General features: G+C 43.4%; 1 pseudogene; it reads left to right on the forward strand.

Annotated features, from left to right (window-relative positions):
* Nucleotides 1-19029: 19029 nt before the first annotated feature.
* On the forward strand, nt 19030-19832 carry LOC102821568 (annotated as a pseudogene).
* The last annotated feature ends 4218 nt before the right edge of the window (nt 19833-24050 follow it).

A 24050-nucleotide genomic window follows, 5' to 3' on the forward strand; every position in this document is an offset into this window, starting at 1 on the left:
GGTGTCCACTTGCTTAGGCACCCACTCTAGTCACCAGAATGGAGGTGCGCAGCCAGCAAGAAACCAACAAACAGATAACCAAAACTAAAAAAGAGAATGTCCACACCTTTTTCTCTGTGGTTCTGTCAGGCATCTGTGACTGCTCTGATCCTTCCTCCACTTGGTCTCGCCCAAGATGGTGGCTCTGGGAGCAGCTGAGCATTTTGCATTAGAAAGCACTGGATTTCTTGCTTCTGCTACAAATTCCCCTAGCTGTAAGCATTCCAACCTTCTGAATATTCCTGTACATGTGGTTTAGAGTTCTGGTACCATCCCTGAGCCTGCTTGGTCTGGTATTCTGTGTTGTTACTGATTGAACTCCTCACTGAACTTCCACCCGATCTGCCATTTTGTTTTTTCCCTAAACGAGTTCACTGTAGTGAATGCAATGGGGAGCTCGTAACTGACTCAGTAGGCATTACCTGGAACTCTCCTGGGACATAAAGCTAATAATCTCACTAAGAGTTGGAGCATATTCACACCCTGTTTATTGTTAAGTTCCATCGAGTCAGCATGTCCTAACCCCAGTGATGATGAAAACTGGAAAAGATGGGACAGCTCTAAGAAAGGATTAAAGAAACAGAGCTATCCTTTTAGTGAGGGAGAAATGGGAGAGAAGCTTCAGGTTCTACATGGCTCTTCGTCTTTCTGTCCCCTGTGAGGCATAGGGGGTTCTGCAGCTTCCTCAGTATCTGGGCCTCCCTGTTTGATCTGAAATAATGCAGTGGTCTTCACACACAGGTGTCCCCAGAGAAGCTGACTGTAATGGAGGGGGTGGGTTCAAACTGAATGTGAAATCCAAAAACATTGAGAGCTCAAACCCAAGGTGGCTGTTGTTAAGTGACGTTGAGTCGGTTCTCATTCATAGTGACCCTGAATTGGATTTCTAAGGAGCAGCTGGTAGGTTTGAATGTTCAGTCTTGAAGTTAGCAGTTCAGTGCTTATCCTACAATACCACAAAAGTTGTTGATGTTAGCTTCAGTCAACTTGATTTTGACTCATGGCCACTCCTTGCACTGAATGGCCTTCTGGGGTTTTCTGAGCTGGAATCTTTTCAGGAATATATCACCAGATCTTTCCCCTGTAGAGCCGCTGGGCGGATTTGAACTGCCAGCTTTTCATTTGTCAGCCAAGGACTTAACCATTGTGCAACCAGAGCTCCTTATGATCCAGCAATTTACACTTAGGTATTTGTGTGTTTGTGTATTTTCAATAGAAATATACAAGTATGCACAAGCTACAAAATGTCTCTAGCTGCATGATTCATAATACCTCTAAACTGGCAACAGCTGGGATGCCCATCAGGCAGTGGATTACTGCATGTCACCAAAACCAAATGAACTCATGGTAAGTGCACAACAGGTAAATATAAAAAAATGTGTGGAGACACAAAAGAATGTATCATTTATGAGTCCATGTATAAAACCAGCAACAGGAATGTTGGGCTAGGAACCAGGATATTGGGTAGGGAGGAGGCAGGTAGTGCTGATGGTGGCAGAACACCAAGGATTTCTATGGCAACGTTTTATTTTGTAACCTGAATTATGACCACACAGGTGTTCATTTCTTGATAATTCAGACATTCCTTTGTGCTTTGTGCTCTTTTTATATGTTTGCTCTATATTTCACAATTAAAAATGGATTAAAAAATGAGTGGGGAATAACATAGAGGTTCCAGTTTCTTATTTTGCCTTGTAAGTCTATTGAAAAGGACTAGCATCCTTAGAAAATAAACAAATAAAAATTCATCATCAGGAAGTACAAAAACCTAACTTCAAGATGAAGACAGATCTTTTAATAGAATAAATATGCTAGGATGACGTTAGTTTGACTTCAGAGAGGACTGCTGGAAACTTTGACATAGACAGAACCACTGTGTGGCTTTTGGAAACTTCTGGTTTAGTAGGACCTGTTCACTGGCTCCCCCTCACTGACAGCAGGATTTCCCAAATGTCTTCTCAAGAGCGAGAGGTATTCTGTAAAATAGGTGAGACCACGTCTGGGAAGTTTCTTTGCTGCAGGACTTAATCAGACACAGTGTTTGCCATGCTCATGTGCATTGTGACTTTCCAAGAGATGGGTAGAGAATGTAGCACTTCCCAATCTATTCTGCTGACAGACCACATCTCCTATCTAGGGACGAGTGGTCAAGGGAACTCACCAAGCAATCATTAGACCAAGACCCACAGATAGACCACCTGTTCTTCTAAATAAAGTGTGTTGGAACATTTACATGAGTCCTAGGGTGGCACTCTAGGATAAGCCCTGGACTGCTAACCACAGGTCGGCAGGTCAGACCCACCAGCCACTCCTTGGAAGCACCATACTGGGAGTCAGAACTTACTGGATGGCACTCAACAACAGCAGCCTTCATTTACATCCTGTCTGTGTGCTTATGGTAATAGAAGAGTTCAGAGTGCTAGAGACTGTATGTGGCCTCAAAACTTACCGTATTTACCGTCTAACTTTCTACAGAAGAATGTTTGCCAACCCTTGGTCTAAAAGATAGTTTTACCACCGCCTCTTAGAGTTCAAGATCATTCCAAATCGAACCCAACCCAACCTGTTTATCAGTGCTACAGTAGTCCTGGTGTAGTGCTGTAGGATAAGTGCTGGACAGTTAACTACAAGGCTGTGACAGTTCTAGCCCACCAGCTACTCCTTGGGAACCATACACACGGTCACTATGAGTCAGATTTGACTCTACAGCACTTAACAACAACAATGCAGCTGCTCATCCTCTGTATCTGAAAATCTGCGTGAGTCCCACCTTTTTCATGTAACCCAGCCTTTTCTTTGGCTAGATGATGGACCCACACTTCTTTCGCATTCCTTTGTCATCCCACCAGCCCTAGCACACATGAACCCTAGTCTCTGAAGCCATCCTTGATTCTCCATCTCTTTGCAGCGCAGATTTTTGACTCCTTGGATCTTCTGTAGCTCTTGGTTTGAATTTCTTTGCTGGGTGTGGATTCTTTATACCTCAGGACTAATTGGATATAACAGCAAAATCCATATCTGGCATTTAGTTCTCTCTCTTAAGAGTCCATTTCTAAAGTTACTTCATGGTCTGATAGGGCTGCTCCAATTCAAGCCGATAGGATCTCATCCCATCCAGCAAAAAAAAAAAAAAAAAAGCTAAGTGATATCTCTCTGTCTGAAAGTAATTACACAATCATACCTAGCTGCAAGGGAAGCTGAGAAGTTTAGGTTTCCTTCCCAGGCATGATGTACTTAAATGTGGTTATGCACTTTGTGCTCCTTGAAGGTTACAACTGTGTCCACCTCGACTCCAGTACATTCCCTGTGATGACAGACATCCATGGTTTCCATCTGCTTAAGCATCCATCCCCTCTTCTCTTGGAAATATCACCCTTGTTAATCTTTGAGGAGACCATTCAAGTTTGAGGCTTCCAATCAAGGTGCTGTCCCTTCTCAAGTCAAGGAATGGGCATGTGACCCAGGAAAACCAGCTAGGCTCTTGTGGAATTTTAGTCCTGAATGTAGGTGTAGAAATTCACCCAGAACATGATGCCTTGAAGTGGGTCTACCCTAAGTCCCTGCTCCCTGACCATAACTGCCCTGCTTTCTGTCTTTTCTGAATTTGTTCTTCAGGGATTTATGAATTACCCAGTCATCTTCTAAGAATGTCTTGCTTTGCTTAAATTATTCAGAGTTGGCATCTGCTTCTTACAACTAAGAAAATCCTAGTGAATACTTGTATGTAGTCAAGATTCAATAGTGGATAGATGAGCTCCATTATAGATCATAAAGCCCTCCTTAAGCAGCGTCAGACAATGGCCATGTTTGAACTGGATCAGGACACAGATGATTTATTCCAGACAAGGCACCATCCAAAATTCAACATCCCTGGAGAAGAAGGCTGAGCTCATGATGTTTTAGATATCACTCCAACCCAAGAGCAGTGCATCTTTTACTTGCTGATCTGATTCATAAACTTGAGGTGAAGATGGTCAAAAAAACTCAGTGAGTTTTCACTAGTTACTCATACGTAAGATGCCCCTCAGGCAAATGGTTTCTTTTGGGTGTTCATTGTTCTGTGTCTTTGTATGGTTGCCCTTTAATGGTTACATGTTTATTTCACCATTAGGCAAAGCTGTTAACAAATTAAACCTCTTAAAAAATTCAACTGCTACCTTTACTTTCCCTAATACTGAATAACATTCATAGTGTCTCAGTGATTTTGCCTGCCTCTTCCCAGTTGCCACCAATAACCATTCCATCTTAAACCCCATAGGCCATTGAGACATTCAGGAAAATACCAACTTCTGAGTACTCTGTATTTCAAAAGTTTACTGAATGCAAGTCGAAGAGAATGAATAAGCATTTTACCATGTAAGCAATGTTATACTTGTGCCAGGGTGAAAAGCATAGAAAGATCCATTTTTGTGAATATCACTCCACTTACATACCCACACAATGTTGTTGTTGTTAAGTGCTGCTGAGTCGGTTACCACTCACAGCAACCTCGTATAGGGTTTCTGAGGACCATAAGGTCAGTTTGACTTATACAGTAGCCACAGATATATATATACATGCCTATAACTACGTAGGAGTCCTGTTGTAGTGCTGTGGGTTAGTGCGCCAGACTGCAAAGCTGTTTGAACTGCAAGGTTGGCAGTTCAAGCTCACCAGTCACTCCTTGGAAACCCTCTACAGGGTTGCTATGCGTTGGAACCGACTTGATGGCACTTAACAACAACCATAACTAGGTAACCACCACTCATATGTCAGTTTGTTGTACTGTGGTGACTTGTGTGTTGCTGTGATTCTGGAGGTTATGTCATGGGTATTTTAAATATCAGCAGTGTCACCCATGGTGGACAGGTTTCAGCTGATGAAGACAGACTAGGAAGAAGGAGAGACGGACTGTTTCTGAATATTTAGTCACTGAAAATCTTGTGAGTACCAATGGAACACTGTCAGCACCAGAATATTGAATATTGAAACATGATGAAGAGCACCAGAGTATTGTCAGATATAGTACCAGAAGATGAGCCCCTTAGGTTGGAAGGCACTCAAAATGCCTCAAAGTAGAGTTGACTGTAATGATGTGACTGGAGTAAAGCCCCCGGGACCTTCAGTTGCTGATGGAGCACAACTCAAAATGAAGAGAAACAGCTGTAAAGATCCATTAATAATTAGAACTTGGAATGTATGCAGTATGACTCTAGGAACATTGGAAATTAAAAAAAAATGAAATGGAAGGCATAAACATCAATATCCTATGTTTTAGTGAGTTGAAATGGACTGGTAGTGACCATTTTGAATCTGACAGTCACATGGTTTATTCCAGGAATGACAAAATTAAGAGGAATGGCATCACATTCATCATCAAAAAGAACATTTCAAGATCTGTCTTGAAGTACAATGCTGCTAGGATTATATCCATTTGCTGATAAGGAAGACCAGTTGATACTACTAATTACTCAAATTTACACATCAACCACTAAAACCAGTGATGATGAAATTGAAGAATTCTGTCAACTTTTTCAGTCTGAAGTAGATCAAACATGTAATCAGATGCAGTGATAATTACTGGTGATTGGGATGCAAAGGTTGGAAACAAAGAGGATCAGTTATTGGAAAATATGGCCTTGGTATTGTAAATGATTCTGGAGATTGCATGATAGAACTTTGCAAGTCCAGTGACTTCTTCATTGCAAATACCTTTCGTAAACAACATAAAATATAGCTATATACATGGACCTCACCAGGCGGAATACACAGAATTCAAATTGACTGCCTCTGTGGAATAAGATGGTGGAAAACCTCCATATCATTAGCCAAAACAAGGCCAGAGGGAGACTGTGGAACAGATCATCAATTGCTCTCATATGCAACTTCAGGCTAAAGTGGAAGAAAATTAAAACAAGTCTTCAAGAGCCAAAATATGACCCTCAATATATCTCACCTAAATTCAGAGCTCATCTGAAGAACAGATTTGATGCATTACACACATTGTAGATGGAAGAGCAGAAGAGTTGTGGCATGACATCAAGAACATCATACAGGAAGAAAGCAAAAAGGTCATTTAGAAGACAAGAAAGAAGGAAAAGACCAAAATGGATGTCAGAAAAGACTGAAACTTGCTCTCCAGCATAGAGATGTTAAACCAAATGGAAGCAATGAAGAGGTAAAAGAGCTGAATAGAAAATTACAAAGAGCAACTCTAGAAGATAGTCAAATATTATAATGAAATTTGCAAAGAGTTGAAGTTAGAAAACCAAAAGGGAAGAACACATTCAGCATTTCTCATGCTGAGGAAACTGAAGAAAAAAAGTCAAGACCCCACTTACAATAATGAAGGATTATATGGGCAAAATATTGAATAATGCAGAAAGCATCTAAGGAAGATGGAAGGAATATACAGAGTCACTGTACCAAAAATAAATGGTTCATAATCAACCATATCAAGAAGTAGCATAGGATCAAGAGCTAATGATACTGAAGAAAGAAGTCAAAGGTGCATTGAAGGCACTGGAAAAGAGCAAGTCACCAGGAATTGAGGGAACTGAAATTTTCAACAAACTGATGCAACACTGTGAAGGTACCCATCTATGTCAAAAAAGTTTGGAAAACAAGTACCTGGTCAACTGACTGGAAGAGATCCTTATCTGTGCCCATTTCAAAGACAGGTGACATAACAGAATGCAGAAATCATTGGACAATATCATTAATATCACATGCAAATACAATTTTTGCTAGAGATAATTAAAAAATGCCTTCAACTATACATTGACAAAGAACTTCCAGAAGTTCAAGCTTGATTCAAAAGAGAACATAGATTGATGTCACATCTATCTTGGCTAAAAGCAGAGAGTACCAGAAAGATGTTTACTTGTGCTTTATTGACTATGCAAAGGCTTTCAATTGTGTGCATCATGACAAGCCATGGACAACATTGCAGAGAATGAATATGCCGTAACACTTAATTGTGCTCATGAGGAACCTGTACATAGACCAAGAGGCTGTTGTTCGAACATAACAAGGAAACATTGAATAGTTTATACTTAGGAAAGGTGTGTGCCAGGATTGTATTCTTTCACCATATTTATTAAATCTGTATGCTGAGCACATAATCTAAGAAGTTGGATTGTATGAAGAGAACCATGACGTCAGGATTGGAGGAAGACTCATTAACAACTTTCCTTGCCAAAAGCGAAGGGACTTTTAATACTTACTGATGAAGATCATAGATCACACAGCCTTCGGTATGGGTTGCATCTCAGTGTAAAGAAAACAAAAATCGTCACCACTAGACCAATAAACAACATCCATAAAAATGGAGAAAAGATTGAAGTTGTAAGAGGCTTCATTTTGCTCAGCTCAACCATCTACTACTCTCATGGAAGCAGCAGTCAATAAATGAAATGACATATTGCATTAAGCAAATCTGCTACACAAGACCTCTTTAAAGTCTTGAAGAGTAAAGCTGTCAGTTTGAGGACTTTGGTATATCTGATCCAAGCCACGGTATTTTCAGTAACCTCATATGCATGTGAATGTTGGACAATGAATAAGGAAGATCATAGGAAAATTGAAACATTTGAATCATGATTTTCAAGGAGAATATTAAAAGTACTATGAAATGCCAAAAGAACAACAAATCTTGTTGAAAGAAGTACAGCCAGAATGCTTCTTGGAAGCCAGGATGGTCAGACTTCATCTCTCATACTTTGGACATATTATCAGGAGGAACCAGTTGCTAGAGAGGGAAATCATGTTTGGTAAAGTGGAGTGTCAGAGAAAAAGAAGAAGACCCTCAGTGAGTTGGATTGCCACAGTGGTAACAAGGGACTGAAACGTAGCAAATGTTTTGAGGTTGGCATAGGACTGTTGTTTCGTTCTATTTTATAGAGGGTTGCTACGAGTGGATACCTACTCTGTGGTACCTAACAACAATAACATCAGCTATATGGAGTCCTGTCGGAGCACTGGACTGCAAGGTTGGCTTGAACATCAGGGTCGGCAGTTCAAACTCTTCACTTGCTATTTGGAGGAGCTCTGGTAGCGTAGTGGTTACGAATCGGGCTGCGAACCTTAAGGTCAGCGGTTCGAAACTACCAGCTGGTAAGCGGGAGAAAGATCAGGCTTTCTACTCCCATAAAGATTTACACCCTCGGAAACCCTGTACAGGGTCGCTATGGGTCGGAACCGACTCGACGGCACTTAACAACAACAACAACAACATACAGGGTTGCTGTGAATCAGAACTGACTATATCAACAACATATCTAGATATATAGAAGTTTAGAAAGCTGTATACCAAATAGCTCATAGTAGGAGGCCTTGTGGCACAGTGGGAGGCTTGGTTGGTAGGTTATGTGCTGTGGAGTCAATTCTGACTCATAGCAACCCTGTATAGGGTTTCCAAGGCTGTAAATCTTTACAGGAGCAGAAAGTCTCATCTTTCTCCTGTGGACTCACTGGTAGTTTTGAAATGTTGACCTTGAAGTCAGCAGCCCAATTCATACCCACTATACTGGGGTAATGGGATAATAGGCATTTTCTCTCACTTATATTTATTTATTTTTCCTGCAAAGAACATTGTTTGTTGTATAATTAATCAGCAAATGCCTCTGATAAGGAAAGCTATACTATCAGGGTTGGATTACCCCTCCAGATGCCTGGGTGGCAAAAGCAGTTTGTGGTTTGCTGCTAACCTGAAAGTTGGCAGTTCGAGCTCACCTAGCAGCCTACAGAAGAAAGGCCTGAGGACCTGATTTTGTAAAACATATTGTTGTTAGGTGCCATCGAGGTACAAGAGAATGAGACACTGCTCAGTGTGCGTCTCCCTCACAGTCCTCACATGGTCTGCGGGACTTCTGCAGATGAGTTTGCCAGCACTCAGAACTGAATTGACAGCAGAGGGTGGGGATGTTTTTGTGTCTATTTTGGGGAGAAACACCCATCAGAGGAGAGCATTCTTCTAAGAAGTGAGTTGAACTGGTTTTAAAATATTAATATTTTAAAGCCCACACAAACTTAATACTGGTTCTGTAGTAAGCTTATATTCAGTCTGGTGTCTGAACAGGGCATGAGACTGGAAACACCATGACTAAATGGATTGTGTTGTTCTGTATAAAATACCCTGAGTAATTGTGATGTTGTTGGGTGTCAGAGTCAGTTCTAAGTGAGAGCCACCCTATGTAGTACAGGACGAAACACTGCCCGCTCCGGCACCATCTCATCTCCTAATTATTATGTTTGAGCACATTACTGCTGCTGCTGTGCCCGTCTGTCTGATTTGGGGTCTTCCTCTTTCATCACTGGACCAAGCGTGATGTCCTTCTCAAGGGACTGGTCCCTCATGACAGTATGTGGAAAGTGTGAGAGACAAAGTCTCTCCAGGCTTTTAAGGAACATTCTGGCTGTGCGTGTTTGTTCTGGCAGTCCGTGGTACTTTCAGTAGTCTTTGCCATCCCTCAGTAGGTTGTTGTTGTTGTTGTTAAGTGCCGTCGTGTCGGTGCCAACCCATAGCGACCCTTTACAGGGTTTCCGAGGCTGTAAATCTTTACAGGAGCAGAAACCTCATCTTTCTCCCACAGAGTGGCTGGTAGTTTCGAACTGCTGACCTTGATGTTCACAGCCCAATTCGTAACCACTATGCTACCAGAGAAGTAGCCCTTCCTATATAATTGGTTAAGGAGGGGAGGAATAAATGTGGGATGCGGGGGCAGTGGTGTGGCAGAGAGAGCATTTGAAAATGTAGTCAGCAGTTTGGCTTTCAGTCTGAGCTCTGCCTTGACCAAGCTGTGTGATCTTGGGCAAATCCTTGCCCGCTTGAGCCTTGGTTTTCCCATCTGTAAAGTGGGAAGATAGGACACAATTACTATAGATCAGGGATCTGCAAACTCTGGTCCATGACCTGTTTTTGGTTTTGGTTTTAACTTTTTATTGTGAACTGGGTGAAGGTTTACAGAGCAGATCAGTTTTCCATTCAACAGTTCATATCCATTCTGTTTCATGTCATGGATTGTAATCCCCACAAAGCAACATTACTTGTCCCATGTCCTCCCTGTTGTTTCTATTCCTTCTTCTTTCCTAACCCTTCTGAATTTTGTCCTGGGGTAGATTGATCATTTGAAGATGTGCTTACCTCCGTAGTGTTACATCTCCCCTTCTGGACCTGTCTGTTGTTTGACTGAAAATTGAGTCCTGGTGTGTGTTCATTTCTAGGCCTGAAGGGTAACTGAGGACCCTAGTCTCGAGGCTTTGAGCAGTCTTTGTATTACCAGTAAGCCTGTTTTTTTTTCTTTTTTATGATTTTGAGTTTGTTCTGTGGCCTTTTTTTGTCCATAAAGTTTTACAGGAACAGTCCACACTTAACTTCTTTATGTCTTGTAGTTGTATCTGGTGGCTTTTACTCAATAAAGACAGCATTCTATAGAGAACTTTTGACTTGAAAAATTGAAAATATTACCGAAAAATATTCTCTACAGAAAAAGCTTGCCATCCTCCTGGACCAGACAACTCTCTGGGGGGTAAATCTCTTATCACATGGGATTTGGTGACATTGGTATTTTGCTCCTTGATGCATCACAACCCCAACCTTGGGGCAAGAATGAGCAATTTTTGAATTTTGGTGGATATCTGAATGCATAACTTTGTCTCCTTCTCTCCCCATCGGCTGCAAGAAGGGAGGTAGAATCTCTCCTTCTCATAGGAGGCTTTGGTGGGGTGGGAAATAGAAAAAAAACAAACCTCTAGGATGAGGCTACTGAAGTTAGAAAATTGTTGAAGTAATTGATTGCTCCATCAGCACATTTCAATGATTTGTAAAATTGATACAGAGGCCCTTCCTGTCCCATCTCGTCCACCAGCGTATAGACGTTTCTGAACACTGTCCCTCATCGATTTTTGGAAGCATTGTTCCTTCCTGCGCAAAATAATTACAATCATTTTCCTGAAGACGCCCGGGCGTCGGAACCCATTCTGCATGCGTGTGTGTTTTTCTCTCTGGTGGCATTCCCCAGCACTTCTTGGGCTCCTGAATTATAGATTGTAACTGCCTCTTCACCTTTTCATTTGATCCATGGTTGCTGAAACCATTTCAACTGACCTGACACTTTAGTCACTTGGGGCTTAGTGGCCATAGGAACCTGAATTTTCTAGAAAAGTGACCCCTTTCTGCACCAGTGGTGTTTAATCAAATCCCAGGGTCACCTCCCCACCAAAGATAGCCTGGATTTGAAAGTGTCATCCATCTGCTTCTTCCTTTGTACCAGAAACTGTCTGCAACAGACAGTGTCCCATCCTCCTTTAGGGGGCTGCATTTATTGAGGGAGAGATGATACACCAGGCAACAAATTATGGGATAGTTATAGACGCTGCCAAGTGCACTGGAGAAAACAAAACTGCACCGTGCATGTGACACACATCATTTCATCGTGCTTCTCTTTATTGTACTTTGTAGGTATTGTGGGTTTGAAAATGTTTACTGCATCAAATTGAAGATATGGGTTAACCCTGCTTTGAGCAAGTCTGGGGATGCCATTTTTGCTCACTTTATGTCTTTGTGTCATACTGTGTTAATTTTCACTATGTTTCAAACTTTTTCATAATGCTACAATTATGATAAGCACTGGACTGCCAACCATGAGGTTGGCAGTTTGAGCTCACAAGGAGAATGCTGAGGCTTTTGGCTGCCCTGAAGATTTAAAGCCTTGGAAACCCTATGCAGGGTTGCTGTGAGTCAGAATTGACTCCAAAGCACTTAACAACAACACTGCGCACCTAATAGACTACATACACTATGGTGTCAGTACAACCTTTACGTGCCCTGGGAAATCACATCTGTGGCTCCTTTGATTGTGATACTTATTTTATTGTGGTGGTCTGGACCAGACCCTACCACATCTCCAAGGCAGGCCTGTAGAGTAAGCATCATAGACATGGAGGGTTATGTTGAATGAATGGCGGTGGGAACACAAACAACCCAAGACTTCCTATTGGTGTCTTCACTTTCAAGGAATCTGTCTGTTGCCGGATAAGCAGGCATGCCAACTATGTTCAAACACTGCTTTCAAAATTTTAATGTCTTTTGAAATATAAATATCAAAAGGGTTAAACCTGTAAATATAAAGCTTGATAAAAGTTTTTAAACAAAACACATCCCTGAATAAAAAACAATATAACAAGACTGTCCTGATTTTGTGTTGATTTTTGAGCAAGAAGACGAATCGTACTATATAGTTGTTTCCTGCTGCCGAGTGGGGCCCAGCTCATGGAACCCTGTTCCCGATGGAATAAACTGCTCCCTAGCCCTGCCCCATGACCAGGTATAGATAGGAGTGTTGTGATCCGTAGGATTTTCTTTAGCTGATGCTTGGACGTAGATCACCAGGCGTTTCTTCCTAGTTACTTACTGTCTGGAAGCTCAGCTGAAACCTGTTCTACATCATAGACACACACAAGCCTCCGCTGACAGATGGGTGGTGGCTGCACATAAGGCACATTGACTGGGAATTGAACCTGCGTCTTGCATGGAAGGTGAGAATTCTACCACCAAACCACCAATGCCCTCATTTTAAAGTAGAATACTAGAATTACATGACTTCTTTGCAGAGCACACTGTTGCAAGTAACAGATCTCAAACTGTGACATTTACAAAATCAAAGGAGTTGGCCTTGTCCTAACAAACTTGGACGAGTAGTCCTGCTCCCTCTTCTAACACCAGCCCCACAAAAGGCTTTTCCCTTCTCTTGATCCTCTTGAGCAAACAGGGGATTCAAAGATACCCTCCCATGCCCAGTGCTTCTTCATTCATTGTCAAACCTGCCCACATGTGGGCTTGCTGAATGCTGTTGAGTCGGTTGCGACTCATAGTGACCCTGTATAGAGTTTCCAAGGAGCAGCTGGTGAGTTTGAACCACCGAACTTGTGGTTTAAACCGACCTAGCAGTCCAGTGCATTAACCCACAGTGCCACAACAGGACTCCTCATGTGGGTTTGGGATTAGCATACTCTGGACATAGTAGATTTTATTAAACACCTTTTTGTTTTCCCTATTTTTATTTTATTTGTACATGCTAATTTTATCTCTAAACTCTGCTTTTCCATGCTTTAGTAGAGAAGGGTGGATGATCATTTTCAGATCAAATTTTCCACCTGTCCAAATCTAGGAAACAATGCCAAGAATGTTATATTAGAGGTCACATAACAAGTTGGTTTCCGACCAACGATGGGAAAAACATGGAGAAGTGTATTTTCTAGACTCTCCCTTCCTTCCTCAGTAAGGCCTTGGGTCCTGCCCTCAAGTTTTAGCCAGAAACCCCAGGGTTAATCTTTGTAAATGACAATTAACAGGTGGGATGCCTTAAAATCCCTGTGGCAAGACCTCTGTGTCTATAAATCTGCAAGGGGACTCATGCTCTGAATTCTTAATCAAGCCTGTTTCCTTTATTAATCTCCAAGGGCGGCAGTGATTTATAAGCCGGACTTCCATTTGGTACAGAAAATGAAATTCATTTCACAAACCCATAAGTGTGGTCCAAATCAATTGGCCACGATACTTTCCTATTTCATGCTCTGCCGTCACACTGATCTTTTAACTTGATTGTTCTATTACCAAGTATTCACTTAAAAGCCTCAACTGGGGTCCTGGTCCTCACGAAAATAATACTAATCGCAGCGCAGTGATCATTCCTGATGCTAAGATTGGGTTTTCTGAGGACTACAGTGAGGGAGACACTGATGGGGAGAGCTGGGAAAAGAAGGGGTAGCTGGAGATATGAATTATTGGGTATGGAGCTTTCCAAACTCATGGAGCAGCAGTGTGCTCATGGGGGTCCCATTCAATTGCAGGTTTCTGAACCCTTCCCAAGCCCTGCTGAATCAGTGTCTTTGGGGTGCAGAACCAATGTCTTAGAACCCGACAGCTGATGCTAATCATACAGGGGAGACGGGGAGCTGCTCCCTTAGTCAAACAAGGTCAGAGTATTCACTCAACAAATATGAATTAAACACCAGCTAGGTGGCAGGCCCTTTGCTGGACACTTGGACGATAGCAGTGAACAAAGAGGCAAGAACTTCTGGCTTTGTGGATCTGTTGTTGTTGTTAGGCGTTGTCTAGTTGGTTCCAATGCATAATGACCCTGTACAGGGCTTCTTATTAGTGATTGGTGGGTTTGAATTGCTGGCCTTGTGCTTCAAACCAGCCTTACACTCCAGTGCTTATCCTACAGTGCCACATCATTTAACTTATAGTGGAGAAAATAATAAGAAGAATTAGTAGTAACACTCCATTACGTGTCTGTCGATCTGTTGTACTGTGGTGGTTGGTATGTTGCTGTGATACTGGGCATCATACCACTAATATCTCAGATTCCAGGAGGATCGTCCCTGGTGGACTTGGTCTCAGTAAAGTTTCTGGACTAAGATAGACCAGGAAGAAAGGCCTGTTGATCTACTTCTAAAAATTAGTCAATGAAAGTCCTATGGGTCACAATAGAATATTGTCGGTTTCAGTGCTGGGAGATGAGCCCCCAAGGCTGGAAGGAGCTACACCATGGCCTCAACAATGGACTTAAAACAGGCCACTGACCATGAAGGTGGGGAGAGTCCAGATATTGTTACATTATGTTGTGCACACAGTTGCTACTACTCGGAGTCAACTTGATGGACATTTCCAACAACAACATAGAACGCTGATGAGAATATCTTATTTACCTCTCTGCATAGCTTTGAGAGGAATCCTGGGGTGGCACTGTGTGCTAATGCGTCAGACTGCAGTCGTTTGAACTGCAAGGTCGGTGGTTCAAGCTTACCAGCTGTTCCTTGGAAACCCTATAGAGGGTTGCTATGGATCAGAATCGACTCGAAGGTGCTTAACAACAACAGCATAGGTTTGAGAAAGGAGTTCTGGTACTGTAGTGGTTTTGAGTTGGGCTGCTCACCTCAAGGTCAGCAGTTCGAAACTACCAGCTGTTCCGCGGGAGAACGATGAGGCTTTCTGCTCCCGTAAAGATTTATAGCCGTGGAAACCCTGTACAGGGTCACTATGAGTTGGAACCAACTCCATGGCGTACTACCACCACCACTACCATAGCTTTGAGAAGAGGCTACGGCAGTCCACACCTTTCAGATATGGGAATGCTAGGACCAGAAAGGTGGATGTACCCAAGGTCACTGGCTAACACGAGGTGGAACAGGGATGTGAACAAGGATGAGTGTGGACCAGCCTGCTACAGTGCCCTGTAGACTGGGAATGTGTCTCCGTCTGCTAGAGGGCTCGGGTGAGGTTGGTGGAGGACTCAACAGGTGGTTGAAACAGCAAATACCCAAGGTTGAATGAGAGTCCACATCTGGCAGGCAAGACTGGTAAAGCTACAACACGAGAGCTGCAGTGTGGAGTTTTGGACAGGTTGCCAAGGACACAAAGGCAGGGACACCTAAGCAGAGTTGGGGAGTGGTTACAAATGTTTCACAGAGGAGGTGGGAGAGATTAGCTGAAGGACAAGTGGGAGCTGTCTGGGAAAAACAGTGGGAAGGATGTTTCCAGTGGAGGGAACAGCATGAAAGCGAAGAACAGCACACACAGTAGCTCTCAGGTTCTCGGCCTGGCTGGAGGTGGAGAGGGGCTGGTGGGAGATGAAACTGGAGGAGATAACAAAGGCCCAGTTACTGGGAGCTGGTGAGTTTCTAAGGAGTTTGGACCTTCTTGAGGGCATTAGTTTGACAGTTGTTACTAGCCATCAGGTCGGCTCTAACTCACAGCATCCTCATGCCCAACAGAAGAAAACATTGCTCCATCCCACACCATCTTCATGTTTGAACCCACTGCTGGGACTGTTGTGTCAAACCCTTTCATTGTGGGGTTCCCTCATTCCCATTGCCTCTCCACTTTACCAAACATGACATTCTTTTCTACTAGACTTAAATTTTAGAAAGAGCCCTCCACTGAGAAAGATGTAGAAAATTGGTATAGGTGGAGTGAGGAGCCCACATTTAGGAGCCAGAGGTCGTCTTTTGGGTCAGAGGAGATGGGAGGATACACCTTTGAAGGACATCACAATAACCGCACAGCTTTGGCCATGTGCTGGACACGTTTGAGAAAGTCTTTGGGAGAGCAGTGTTGCGGTGCCACTCAGCAGCCCAGTGCTCATCTGAGAAGACTTAACTACACTTGGAAGTAGCTTCCAGGAGTCAAGAGCCAGGAGGAGGCAGGCGGCTGGCTGGCTGATGTCAGTATTGATACCCTGGAGCCTTGTCAGTTTGTGTTAATAATACCCAGATAATTTGGTTTCACACTTAGGTAGTGGCCTACTTGATTTGGGCAAGAGGCGACATACAGTATCCCTGAGGAAGATGTGTTAGATTCAGGGTATGTCTGCTGATACCAAGAGGAAGTGAAGATGGGGTCATGTAAGCAGAAGAACAAGTGTTAGCTCTGCTAATGGGTGCCACCTGGTGACCTTTTGGTGATAATGGTGTCAGACACATGATAAAGGCTCGTGATGGCAGGAAACACCCTATGTTTACAGAGCTGTTTTCTCAGCATGGGGTCAAAGGGCAAATTGCTTGTGGTAACTTGGAAATACGTTAGGCTGCCTGCTATTGTTGGAATGTTGGGTACCACATCATCTCCCATCCTTGTCAGCATCTCTGTCTTCACTCCCACCACTGCCATCGTCCTCCTCCTCATCTTCTTCACCACCTTTCCACGCTGGCTGTGCTAACCACTTCCTATGTGCTATCCTCACAATGGCCAAAAGGCCTTCTAGGATTTGGCCCGTTTCCTCTCTACCATCTCCATGCTCTCTCGGTGACATTCACCAGGGCCTCCTTGCTGTCCCTGACTCCTTCAGGCATGGTCCTACCTCTGACTGTTCTCTCTGCTAGAACACTCTTTTCCCACATTCTCATGCCCTACCCTTCTTTAGGTCTCTGCTCAAATGCATAGCATCTTCTTGGTCATACTACTGAATACTGAAACTTTTCCTTGTCCCATAACCAGTGGCCTTGACTTCAACTGTAAGTGTCCTCATGTGTGTCAGAGTAGAACCGTGCTCCCTATGGTTCCAAGTCACCTCCAAGTGGACAAGAACCGCCAAACCTTGGAGTAGCAGCCAAGCATGTTAAGCATTTTTACACCACCACAAGGATGACTTACTCTCCCAAGTTGCCATTTGCTTTCAAGTTGAATCCAGTAGGGCACAGTAGAATCTGTCTAATAGGATTTCTTAGGCTAAAATCTATTTTTTTTTTTTTTCAAATATTTTTGTTGTGAATTGAGTGTAAGTTTACAGGGCAGAACATCAGTTTTACATTAAAAAATCATACACCTTGTAGGCTAAAATCTTTACAGGAGCAGATTGAAAGGCCTTTTCTCCCATGGAGCAGGTGGTACGTTTAAACTGCTGACCTTTTGGTTAACAGCCAAGCACTTTAGCCATTGCACCACCAGGGCTCCTAATTTCCACTTCCTCTTCTACTTTTTCCTTCATAACATCTTTTAACACTCAAAATAATTTACGTTTGTCTTCATGTCTGTTTTCTGCCTTCTCTGTTAATTTATATGTTCCATAATGGTGGAGAACTTGGTTGATTTTACTTTATTATGAACTCCTAGTGTGGCCCTGTAGGATCAGCACTGGACTATTCACCACAGGGTAAGTAGTTCAAACCCCCCACGTGCTCCTTGGAAACTTAATACAGGGTTGCTATGAATTGGAGCCGAGTCGACAGCACTTACCAACAACATGAGTTTCTCAGTGCCTAGCATGATGCTAGCAGAGAGAGAATCGATGCTCACTTAAAACGCGTTGAGTGTATGATTACACTAATCCTCAGAGCAATTCTATATGGTAGAGATTATTTCATTTTATCATACAGATGGTGAAATGCTCTTTCTATGTGAAATGTGTGGGGCTGACTCCAAGCATACCCAGAACGGGTCATGAGATTTAGTCTGGCCATCCATTCAGGCTTTCCCTGGGCTCCAGTGATTGGCTAAGGGATTGGTGTAAGACACAAGTGGGTCCAATGAGATTTGACTCTGGGACTTTGTTGAGAGCTTCCAGGAAAGAGAGATCTCTTTCCAGTGGATTCTAAGCTGGCAGAATGCAAGCTAGTTGCTGCCAATGGCCTGTTTTGGAACCACATGGGGAAAGCTTGCCTGGGAATGAAGTCAACAAAGAGAGCTGAAGGCTGGAAAGAGATAGATTTCCAACAACATCATTTGACCCACTGGATCCAGCCAAGCTACATAAGCCAATACATTCTCTCTTTTTCTCAAGCTGGTTTATTTGATTTATGTCATATGCCATCAAAAGATTTCAGTACGATTCGAAGTGACTTGGGGTTTAACCTGAAGAAGCCAAAACGTTACATTGTCTCTGTGTAATCCAGTTCTAATAGAAACAGCCACCAAGAGAGCAGGAATGGTTTCAGACGCCATTGAGGGGAGGAGCCACCAGTAGCTGCAGGTACTCCTCTTCCCCTCAGTGGTGACTGAGCTAGAAGATTCATGTTGTTCTGCATCTTGGGATCCCCCTCAGCAAAACTCGGTGTGTAACAAGCTTGCTACCTGGACCCTCTCTTCTTGTCTTTTAATACCTTTCTTTCCCTACATTAACACCTTTCCTAGCTGTGCCAGGAATTGAATGCCTTTGTCCTCTCAAGTGTAGAACCTCTCAGGTCCCATTTCTCTGGATTGACTCTTGCCTTGTACACTCAACCTTTTGTACCTCACCCCCACAGCCTTTAAAAGGGAGGACAGACTAATTCACTGTTGCTGGTTGCTGACTCCAGGCAGCTCTGTGTGTACAAAGTAGAACTGCTTTATAGGGTGTTCAAAACTGTGATCTTTCACAAGCAGTTGCCAAACCTCTGGGTGGGTTTGAACTTCCAATGTTTTTGTCGGCACCACCCAGGGACTCCTCTGTCTTTGAAACTTATCTTTGCCATATGTTTATAAGACCTGTCCCCCAAGTTTTAAAAAAAGAGTTGGACAGGCCAGGGAACATGGCCATCACTACAATTGTGGCCCTGGGCAGAACTCTACTGGGGGTAGGCGCCGAGCCTCTTCTGCGAGGAGGCATTTGGGAGCTATTCCGGCCAACACTTGGAGCCGGCAGCCCTGGCGTGGAGTGCGAGTTCAGCCTCTCTCACAGTCGGGGCACAGTCATTGTGGATCACTGCTGAAAGGTGCCACTGGCCGGGGAGGGCAAAAAGCCATGTCTCCGCCGGCGACATTGCGTCAACAAGCTGGTGGAGGACACGAAACACCAGTCCAAAGACAACCTGGAACTCATCCTTATGCAGTCTGTGGATGAACTTGGAGTCCGAGGTGACCTGGTTTCAGTAAAGAAATCTGTGGGCCATAATCAATTCCTTCCTCAAGGACTATCTATGCATCCCTTGAAAACAAGAAGCTGTTTGAAGAGGAGAAATCGCTGAGAAAAGCAGGAAAATTAGAGAGGATCCAGACCAAGGCAGGTGAGGTGACAGTGAAATTTCTGAGGAGCTGTCACCTGCAAGTAGGGATGAAGAACAATATCAAATGGGGTCTAAACCCTGAAATAGTTGCCCGTCACTTCTTCAGGAACCATGGTGTTGTGGTAGCTCCCCACACAGTAAAGTTGCCAGAAGAACTCATCACCTGGTGGGGCGAATACTGGTGTGAGGTGACGGTAAATGAACTTGACACTGTGAGGGTGCCGATGTCTGTGATGAACTTTGAGAGGCTGAAGACCAAAAGATACAAGTACTGGTTGGCCCAGCAGGCTGCCAGGGAAACGGCCTCCAAAAGTTCACAAATACTCTGACTGACCTACCCTCCCTCCAAAGCAGCCAAGTGCCTTCAGGACCCCAGTGTTCTGCAAAGCAGAATCAGAGAAGCCGTGCAATAGAGATAGGCCAGCACCCTGATGTCGCTCCCAGCTCTGACTGAGTCTAGAATTGTAGAGTCCACATGGGGACAGCAGACTAAACTGTACATCCATATTCACCATCTCCATCCTGTTCTTGCTTCACATTCATCTTTGTTGGGACTGTCCTGCTCAAGAAATACCAAGCAGTACGTTGGATTAGCTGGGCATCAGTCCAGATCCCCAGGTAGCCTCTCCTCCATTGGAACCAAAAAGAGCTAGCTCATTCTCCCAAACATTTGTTTCTCAGAAGAAATAAAGAGGTTATGTTCTTTGTAAAAAAAAAAAAAAAAAAAAGAGTTGGACAGGCTAATTCCTGCTGAAGTGTAAATAACTAACCGCTCAGTGTTTTCAGTGGATTATCTGGATAGGGTAGTGCTTTATTTAGTTCAAAAGATGGAAATTATAGGAATTGTGACAGCTCCCAGGGAGCATTCTGAAGGTGATAGATTTTGATGGGAGTGGGCAAGTTTCTCAAGGTTGTTTGTCTATTCCACTTGCAAGTGAGTTTAATCTTCTTACTTTAGAGGACGGTGAGGCATTTTCCATGACTGGGTGCATACATAGAAAAGATAGTATAGGAGCAATTCCTGTGCAGCCTGGGCCTCTACCTCCCTGCCTGGGTGTCCATATGCTACTGACCAGGAGCTGAGACTAGGCTGGCACTGGTCCCAGGGCCCGTCCTTCTCCAAGGACTTGCAGACAGAACAACTCACACCATGTAACAGTAGGTTTCTGCCTCTCACCCGATAAGCTGGAGCTGAGCTTAGCGAAAGCCCATCAGATGGGACATGTTTTCAGGAGTAAGATGCCCCTATCGGCCCAGCTGGGGAGGGGTGTGATGGAGACACAGGCCGAGTTAATGCATTGCTGGCCCAGACCCAGGCTCTGGCGGACCATTCCTCTCAAATTCCTCTGTAATCAGCTAAATTAGCCCATTGATAGAGCGGCTCATCAAGGGGCAGCTCAGAGGAGGAGGGGTTGATGGACGGTCACCTTTTCAAGGAGCTCCGGGCTGGGGGATAAATGGCCCATTTACTCATGAGGTTGCAATTGAGTGTTCTATCAAAGTCAATATTTTTTCCTTTCTTGCCCTCACTCTTCCTGGTTCTGGGCAGCAAGAGGCCCATGCCACATCAGGCCCGACTCCTTCCTTGAACAAGAAGCTGGTCTTAACCCACTCAGTGCTGAGTTCACACAACTTCCTCTTGGAGATGAGGGGAAAGGTTCTTGTCTCCTTTCAGCATCTGTAGGCTCAGCATTCCATGCACCTTGACATCGATCGTTCCCTGGATCTGGGAGCTTCCCAGTGCAGGGACCCCAGCTCCAAAGGACTCACTCCACTCCTGGCTCTTCTTGCTTGGTGGGAGGGAGTCACTCTCCTCTTGGAGATGAGGGTTACCTTTTGTCCATGAGGAAATGCTCAGTCCAAACATCCCACAGGAAAGAAGGGATCCTTGATAAGTCCCATCTTCATTTCCTAGTGCGACAATGACAGAAACGCCATCAATGAGTGGCTTTAAGGAACAGAGGTTTCTTTTCTCCTCCAGAAGTGCTGATCATGCTCTCCATCTGGACCTTTATCCCTGACGTAACTTTGCTTGTAGTTGAGCCTCGCTGGGTATCTCTCTTCACTATGTGCATGTGTCTCTGTGTTGGGTCTTCTCTTCTCTTAACTCAGAAATGATCAGGCGCAGAACGTCTGCTGCTCTGCTATGAGCTGATTAATTGAATGAATTTCTAAACAGATTTGCCTCCATAAGCATAGGGATTAGGATTTAACACATATATATTAGGGGAGAGGGGAATTGTGATAACTTAAGATTCCATAATTGTGCAAGAGTTAAGCACTTGACTGCAGGCCAAACAGTTGGCAGTTCAACCCCACCGCTCCCAGATGCTCTGAGGGAGAAAGTTCTGAGTATAAAGATTACAGCTGAGAACACCTATGAGGCAGTTCTCCTCTGTCACACTGGGTCTCTATGAGTTGAAATTGACTTGACATCACCTTAGAACATAAACAATTTAATTCTTAGCAGGTTCCTGCAAATTCTCTCATAGTGTGGGATACTTATACCATGATTTCATTTAGACTTCTGCCACATGCCATGGAGTCGGTTCCTACTCATAGTAACCTTGTAGAGGATTTCCAAGGCTGTACGTCTTCACGTCTTCATGGAGTCCTGATGTGGCGCTGTGGGCTAATGCGTCAGACCGCAAAGTCCTTTGAAATGCAAGGTTGGTGGTTCAAGCTCACCAGCTGCTCCTTGGAAACCCTATAGAGGGGTCGCTATGGGTTGGAATTGATTCAGCGGCAACTAACAACAACAACAAGTCTTCATGAAAGCAGAAAAAGTTAATCTTTCTCCCATGGAGAGGCTAGGGGATTCAAACTACTGACCTTGTGGTTAGCAACCCAACATGTAATCTGCTATACTACTTTTCATTCAGACTAGTAAAGGACTATTTTGGATTCATTTTATTATCAAGGCTAGTTCTCTGAAGGCTTATAGTATTCACCTGGCACAATCAAAGAAACTTAACCGTAATTCTAGATTTGACCTCTGAACTACCTGTGTTTGATGTCATATAACCAAGCCTTTTCTAGAATTCTCTTTATGTGGTGGTGGTGTGCTGCGGAGTTGGTTCCGACTCATAGTGACCCTGCATAGGGTTTCCGAGGCTGTAAATCTTTATGGGAGCAGAAAACCTCATCTTTTTCCTACAGAACGGCTGGTAGTTTCGAACTGCTGACTTTGAGGTTAGCAGCCCGATTCATAACCACTATGCTACCAGAGCACCTTAAAATTCACTTTATACACAACACTAATTAGTTTTGCTCAAATTCAGAACCATTGTTGTTGAGTGAATTACGACTCATGGTGACCCTATAAAGCAGAGAAAAGCTGTCCCACGTGGTGTCCAAGACTGGAATCTTAATGGGAGCTACCTGCCACATCTTCCTCCTGTGACTTACACCATAGACATGGCAGATTACCCAATAAGCAAGGTAAGCATAGGCTTATTTGTATTTACTTACTAATCTATAGTGAACAATTTCACATTAGTTTCATCATCTAAAATGTGGTGAAAAACATGTTAACCTATTTAGTACAGGTCACTAAAGAAGTACAAGTATATTCATGCTTACCCTGTCAAGGACTGTAAATTTGAAAAGATCCTTTGATTTTGTAGGAAGGTTGGGATAGAGACAGATGCCAACAAGACCTTTGATTTTGTTTTGTTTTGTTTTTTAAAAGTGAAATTGTTCACTACAGATTAGTAAGCACAAGGAAGCCCATGCTTACCTTGCGTTCTGGGTAATCTGATACTGGCTCTAGAGGTTGCAGTTATACACCCACAGGAAGAATGAGAGGAAAACATAATGGTTCCAGTGTCTGTCTGAGCCATTTGTGGTTGACAATCACATTTCCAGCAATGGCAGAATGCGTGGATTAGAAATGGCTTTGTCTCCAGCCTGGGCAACAAGGAACAATTCACGCTCAGGACATTGTGTTAGAAGATACAGAAAGTGTCAGGCAAAGCAAGGCATTGGAATAAAGTTAATTCTTTAGTAGACTTTCAACTTCAACATTATTTTAAATTATCTGTGACTTCAAGTGTATGTGTTAAACAAAACTAGTATATTACATATTACAAGTAAACATTTAACGCTCATCTGTTGTCTAAAAATATGTCATTCAACTTGGTCAATAATTTTTAGATCTTCTCCTTGAGAAAGTGCTGATCCACTTACGCTGTTGTTGCTAAGTGCTGTTGTGTTGGTTCCCACTCATAGAGAACCCCGTATAGGGTGTCTATGGGGCGGCTGGTGGGTTTGAATCATCAACCTTGTGGTTAGCAGCCCTACAGCACCATACCAGGACTCCATCATACTTACAGAATCCTCGCATATTTGAGATTCTCTGTACAGGGTTACTATGAGTTAGAACCAACTTGAAGGCATTTAACATTTTAACAACATTAGGAGGGCAGATAAGATTATAAGATACTAAAGGACTTGAAATATTTACTTATGAAGATTAAAGAGCACAGCCTTCGATATGGATTACATCTCAATGTCAAGAAAACAAAAATCCTCACCACTGGACCAAT

This window comes from Chrysochloris asiatica, unplaced genomic scaffold (genome assembly GCF_000296735.1).
Source record: "Chrysochloris asiatica unplaced genomic scaffold, ChrAsi1.0 scaffold00078, whole genome shotgun sequence".
In the NCBI taxonomy this organism is placed as follows: domain Eukaryota; kingdom Metazoa; phylum Chordata; class Mammalia; order Afrosoricida; family Chrysochloridae; genus Chrysochloris; species Chrysochloris asiatica.